Genomic DNA, 6,617 nt, shown 5'->3' with positions numbered 1-6,617 from the left:
TCTACCTTGATAAGGTAATTCCTGCTCCCAGGTCTTACCTCAACCTGATCCTACGATGGGAGGTCCCTATAATTAGCTGGCCCTCACTAGTCATGGCTTCGGGTCGCCAGTGTTTCTTTTCAGAAGTGACTTCTCAGGGGAAAGCTGAAGAACACAAGGCATAATGAGGCACCCACCGATGTCTCTCCATCCCCTGAGTTCCCTTCTGGAATGGAAAGTCACGCTAACTCCACAGGGGCTGGCCTGTGGCATACTGCTTTATGCCACGTTGGACTTAATGGCAGCTCTTGCTATGATCTGGGGAAGGAAGGAAATTGGTGCCAAAGAGGGACAGAGGCAGGGATGTTGTAAGTGTCTTGAAATTCTACTTGACAACACTTAGTACACTGCCGGCAGAGACCACGGCAAAGCAGCCACCAGGAATGTCTTCTGGAAGCAAGAGGACGCTGGGTTAGGGAGGAACCTGTTACCTGCAGGGAGAAGCACCAGGTCTGTAATGCCAGGACTTCAGAGCTGTGGGATTCCTTTCTGATCCCTCTCCTGCCTCAGTTGGCCAGCCGGGCCCTAGGCTCTCCCGCTGTCTGATCTTGACAGGAATGGCTTACTGTATCTATCTCTGATTTCCTTCCCATCTCTCTACTTTCTGACCCCAGCTTTTCTATCTGCCTTCCAGAATCGCTCTGAGTTAGGCCCTTCCTGCTTCCTAGGCTCCGGTGACTTTTTCCGCCTCCAGCCCTCCACCCTTGACGTTGGACAACCGCCTCTGGCCGCCGGGTGCGGGTGGAAGGCTCCCCAGAGCCTCTTCAAGACATGGTAATGGCCCCGCACTCTCGGTCTCCTTAAACTAATGGAGAGGCCAGACCCTCCCCACTTCTCTCCGGGGAATGGCCGCTGGCTCCTGAGAAGCTGGGTTGGGGATCTGGGGAGGCAAGAGAAGATTCCTCAGACCTGGGGAAGGGGGTGGGAACGCACGCCCGCTGGGGCGCCCCCGAGAGGCTGTCCGCGCTCACCCAGGGCAGGAGGGAGGGACCCAGTCTGCAGATAGAACGAGAGAGAGGGGACCTCACTAGGGATTAAAGTTCAGGCTTCCTCCTGAACTGACCCCCAATCTCACCCCGAATTACTGTCGTCTTCTCCAGAAAGTGACTCTCCCGCCGCCAGGTCACGTGGGCCCCGGGCTGGGGAGGGGAGCCTGGCAGGGCCCCCACCCCCCGCCGCTGCCCCCCCCGCCCCCCCGCGCCCCCCCCCCGCTCCCGCTCCACCCCCCCCCGCCCTGGCTCCGCCCCTCCCCCCACCCCGTCCCCCGCAGCGCGCCCCCCCACCCGGGTCCCCCACCCCCGGCTGCGCCCTCCCCGGGTGCGGGCGGCCGGCGTACCGCGGGGCTGAGCCCGAGCCGGCTCCGGCTGTCTGCGCGCCGCGCTCCAAGGCAGCGGGGTGAATGGACGGCATCCAGCCCGGCCGGCAACTTGAAAATAAAAATAAAACAGAGAGAAAAGAAATAAATAATAAGGAGCGCGCCAGAAAGCCAAAGAAAATACGATCGCCAGGCCCGAGCGGGCTGCGAGCCTGCAGCCGGCCCTCGGCCGCGGTACTCTGGCACTGGAGGCGGCGGGGCCTTTGTGCTCCCCCGGCCACCCCCTGCGCGTTTCTGTCCTAATTGAAGAAACACAATCCCCGGGCTGCGCAGCGACGCGCCCCGCGGCCGCCGGAGGCCAGAAGGGGCCGCTGGCTGCTGGCGCGGCCGCCAGAACGCCCCCGCCCCGCAACAGGGACCGGCTTGTTCTTTGTGCCGGCAAATATTTATTTTGGTTCAAGTGGACGCCTTTCCACAAAGACCACCTGGTTGTAATCAATAACACCTATTTTCAGATAATCTGCCGCTCTCTAGGCAGAGCCCACGGCACTCACCCAAACAGAGACCTTTTCAAAGGACATTTTAAATGGACTGGATTCAGAGGGCTGGAGGAGGGACCCGGGCTGGGGGGGGGGGGGTGGGGTGGTGAAGGGCGGAGGGGAGGGGAGCCCACGGACCTGGGTGGTCAGGCCGGAGCTGGGCCCAGGCGCTGCCAGGTGGCCCTCTCCCCTGGGACCCTGATGGGGGTGGGGAGAGCTTCCAGGAATGTTTCTCCAAACAAATGAAAACCTTTCTCTGGTGGGCCAAACGTTGCTGTAGACGTAGACTTCTAGAAACTCTGACAGTAGCTTCCTCTTCCATCCCGAAGAGCATCTATTTGTCAGATCAGGACTTGGGCTGGAAGCAGCACCAAGGGCACTCGGGCTGGCAGCCTCCGAGGAGCACCTTGCTTGTAGAGTTAGCATCAAACTAAGAGCGTCTCACAGGACAACGGTTTGTGCAAGAATGTGTGCTGATCACCTCCCTGGGGCTGGCTGGCATGTGCGAGGTGTGGATGCAGCCTGGAAGGAGGTGGATAAAACGTACATGGAACGTACATTCCACTGGGGAGAGACAGACGGTAAACCCGTAAATAGGTAACAGAGAGAGAGGTGTATTACAGGAACAAAGAGATATGTGAAGACGCTTGAAAACTGTAGATTGCTCTGTGTTTCAGTTCAGAGGTGGAAACATCTCTCTGGGCTGCTTTGTCTCCTCTGTGGCAGGTGTCAAGGAGGTGAGTCCATACAGGGGGAAAACCCCAAAAGAGTCGGAAGGTGCTGCTGGCCCCATGACATTTCAGGTGGAAACGCAGGCCTGGGTAAGACCACCTACTAACGTAATTTCAGAGCCTCAGAATCCTTCATCTCGGATGGGGCTCAGTAACGCCCACCTCGATGGGTTGCTGTAAGGATTAGATGAAAACTGATAGCCTGCTTCACTCCATGTTACTTCCTTCCTCCCCAAAATGCCATGTTTTAGTCAAGGTCCAGCGGTGATGCAGTATCCTGGTGTAAAATGCCATTTTTAGACTTTTCATAAGATAATTTCAGATTTCTAGGTGAAGCATGGAAACCAAATAAGTCCTGGAAGCTGAAACTGGGGATTGCTTTCACGGGAGGTGCTGGTCTGGGTCCTTCTGCGCTCAGTGTCGTCTTGACTCTGGCAGTAGGATTGGCCCAGCCAGTTGGTCTGGGTGCCTGCCGAGCCCACAGCCTGACTCAGGGAAGAGCCAGGCTTGCTCTGCAACATGGGACTCTCCTGGCCACCACTGTTGGGCCCTGACCCAAGGACAGCTAAGCCATGAGCTCCAAGTAAACCTTGAGGTGCTCAGAGTGAGGTGACTAGTTAGCTTAGCAAGTAAATAACTCAGCGGGCCTCCTCTCAAATATTTCAATGGGAATATGGAGAGATCGAGGCATGACATAGTGGACGGCCACAAGGGAAGATGTGAAGCAGGTCTCTTAGTCATGGGAACTTAGGAGCACGTTCTCTTGAACTCCCTAGGCTCTAGCAGCTTTCTTGTTCCAGGGCTCCATGAGGCTGTCTGTCCATTTTTGCCAGATGTCCGTCTTCCTCATCGCCATGGGTGTTTTAGAGTAAATTCCCAGTACTTGAAGAAACCAGAGTGAGTGCCTGTCCCTTACAACTCAAAGGCCCACCTTTTATTAGGCCTGTCTAAATAATGTAAGGCTGTTCTCTAACCATAAGCAGCCAGGGTGGGGAGAGGCGTATAATGGGCACAATATAAAACCGTTCAGAAGAGTTGTCCTTTATCAGTTAGGGGCCTCCCTGCTGTCAGAGGATCTGCTGTAAAATCTCAAGAAATAACTTCTCATATCCCAACACTGTTTTCTCTGTCCTTGGAGACGGTCGGGAAGAGGGGACAAGACTGATTTACTTAGTCCTTTGTGCTGGTGGGGCCTGGCTGGGCCTGAATTTATGTCACTGCTCTTCATCAAGAATGTGGCTTTCTCCCTCTGATGAGATGTCCCTCAGCATTGATCGTTAGCTCGGAGCTTGCTGAGAGATTAAACTTGGGCTCAGACAACCCGGTGGGGGTCGATGGCCCAGGAAAGATTATGATAAGGCAGGGGTGAGGGACAGGAAGGAGGGTGGTGTGCTGGAATTTAGGATAATTGAATTTGCTGTGCAGCCAGCAGTTATGACCTGGGTCATCCGCTGGATCTTGGGTCGTAAATCCACTAAGACCAGGAAATTCCAGGGTTAGGCCAATCTTTCCATTTTTTCTCAGAGACTAAGATGGTTGAGGATTTAGAGAGGAATGGTTTTCACCTTCTAAAGAAGCTGTGACTCTGAGCAAACTAATATTTTTGCATTACGATACTTAAACGTGTATTTCGGAAACCAAGTATCAGTCCCTCCGTCTTTTTGTCAAGTTTCTCCCAGGAAAACCAGCAGGACCTCCTATTTATGGACAATTGTCTATCTGCTCTGATTACCCAAAGTGCTGGAGGTGGAGTGGGCTCCCTCCAGGGGCCTACTGCTTGTGAATTATGAGACCCTGTTTTGACTCCAATTTTCTCTCCATTGCCTTTTGGGCATTTGCTAAGGCAAAGCTGTGGGACCATTTGTAATTAACCCACAACAAACTGAACAGATGATCTCCTGAAATCTAGATATTTCTTGCAAAGTCAGAGTTGACCTAAGGCACACTGTATGCAAGTAATTTTTATGGTGTCTCCAGAATTTTCTGGAAATGCTACAAATACTCCAGGATATTCCTCTTGGAATGAACCAAATTTCCCATAGGTGAGGTGCTTGAATCCTCTGGGCGAATGCAGGTGTCCTAAGAATGAAGGGCAGCTTAGGGGATGACTGTGTCTTTGGCCACACAGGTTATTGTGGGGATGGAAATCCTCACTTTCCTCTGCAACCCTCTCTTCACTTCCATCTGACCAAAATCTTCAAGGGTTGGCTTTGAGCACAACCACCAAGTCTAGGATTTGTTGCTGGATTGAAGCCACTTGGAAATTTGGATCAATGGGAGTTTTGTGTGTTGGATTCTGATAAGATGATCACTGAAGTTCATTAAATATTCAGCATGGAAAGAAGACTGAGAACCATCTTTGACAGGTTTTAGCTACAATCCAAATTCAGTTTGCTTTTCAGAATCAGTGGCAAGTTCCTATTTCTTCCTATAGACTACGTCCCTTGGGAGAGACAGCTTGAATTCTTCACATAACGGTCTCAGGCAGATATCTTATGCGTTTGGGTTTCCAAGTAGTCAAATATTCTATTATGATTTTTTTAAGACAAAACTTTGAGTTATTCAGAAACAAACTAGGTAAGTGGAGGTTCCTAAAAAAGACAAGGACCGAGCAAAGGGAAAGGAAGTTGTCAGGAAAAGCTGGGGTATCTGGAAAGTATTGCTAAAGTATGTGTGGTACTTGATTAAATATTTCTGAAAGCCAGAGCCTAGAGGCAGTACAAGAATCATTGGGAAAGAAATACTGCATATTCTGGGGAAACCAATCAGTACCAAACACTGGCTTGGTAAAAAATGCCAGCAAATTATAATAGTGCTCTGGTCTTATACTTTAACTGTATCTCTCACATGTTTATTTTCTCTGTGTGTCTCTGGAGTTAACCATAAAGACGCGGGATAGACACCTTACCCTGCCTCTCAGACCTGCTGGGAAGCTGGGCCCTGGACATGTTCTGCCCAGCAGGTGCAGTTTGACAAACAACAGGCATGTATCAGACCCTTCCATAAAGCCACGCACTTGCTAAGTCCTAGGAATTAAAACGAAAACATTGGACACAGCTCCTGCCCTTCATGTCCTTATAGTCTAATGGAGGACACAGGCCTTCAAATACAAATAGATCTGGATCTGAGCACCGATTGATAATCAAAAGTAATTAAAAAGTTGATGCCATTATTAACCCCAGCCTCCCTCAAAAAACACTTGTGGCATATCCGAGAGTATTGTTTTTCCACACTGGCCAGACATATCCTTCCCCATCTCCTTCCACTCTCTCCCCTGGATACCCAGCTCAAGATTATTTGTTTCATTTGGGAGTGCCTGGGTGGCTCAGTTGGTTAAGTGTCAGACTTCCACTCAGGTCATGATCTCACGGTTTGTGGGTTCGAACCCTGTGTTGGTCTCTGTGCTGAGAGCTCAGAGCCTGGATCCTGCTACAGATTCTGGGTTTCCCTCTCTCTCTGCCCCTCCTCTGCTGGTGCTCTGTCTCTGTCTGTCTCTCAAAAATGAATAAATGTTTAAAAAAATTTTTTTAAAGATTGTTTTATTTTATGCCCATCCCCAACCAGCTCCTAGCTCCTTGGTCTCTCTGGTTAACTCCTATATCTTTCTTTCCTTTCTCTTGTTGTACTCTAGATTCTTCATCTCAAAAGGTGTAGGGGTGTGTGTGTGTGTGTGTGTGAGAGAGAGAGAGAGAGAGAGAGTACAGAGACAAGCAGAAACCACATTAGTGAGATTTGTAGTCCCTTGTCCTCACCCATGGCCCAAACATACATACGTTCAGCAAGATTTGTGCAGTTTTAAATGTATATTTCCAGATCTTCCCTTTATCTGCTTCTCTTCTTTTCACCTTTCCCTTTCCCTTCTTTCCCATTCATTTCTTTTCTCTCCTGAAGTATTTATTCTTGAAGCCATACAGGGAGCAGAATGAGGTAAGTATCAGAGTGCAGTGTTATCAGGGCCTGCCCTGGGGGACAAGGGCTCTCGTGTGGAGTGTC

The 6,617-nt window shown here is 50.9% G+C and overlaps 1 long non-coding RNA gene across 1 annotated transcript; it reads left to right on the top strand.

Annotated features, from left to right (window-relative positions):
- Positions 1–314: 314 nt before the first annotated feature.
- On the top strand, positions 315–6,002 carry LOC122483142. The gene is made up of 3 exons (XR_006297316.1): positions 315–489; positions 674–813; positions 2,620–6,002. It is a non-coding gene; the product is annotated as an uncharacterized LOC122483142 (long non-coding RNA).
- The last annotated feature ends 615 nt before the right edge of the window (positions 6,003–6,617 follow it).

Source organism: Prionailurus bengalensis, chromosome D1 (assembly GCF_016509475.1).
Source record: "Prionailurus bengalensis isolate Pbe53 chromosome D1, Fcat_Pben_1.1_paternal_pri, whole genome shotgun sequence".
In the NCBI taxonomy this organism is placed as follows: domain Eukaryota; kingdom Metazoa; phylum Chordata; class Mammalia; order Carnivora; family Felidae; genus Prionailurus; species Prionailurus bengalensis.
This window is presented reverse-complemented; position numbering and strand designations above follow the sequence as displayed.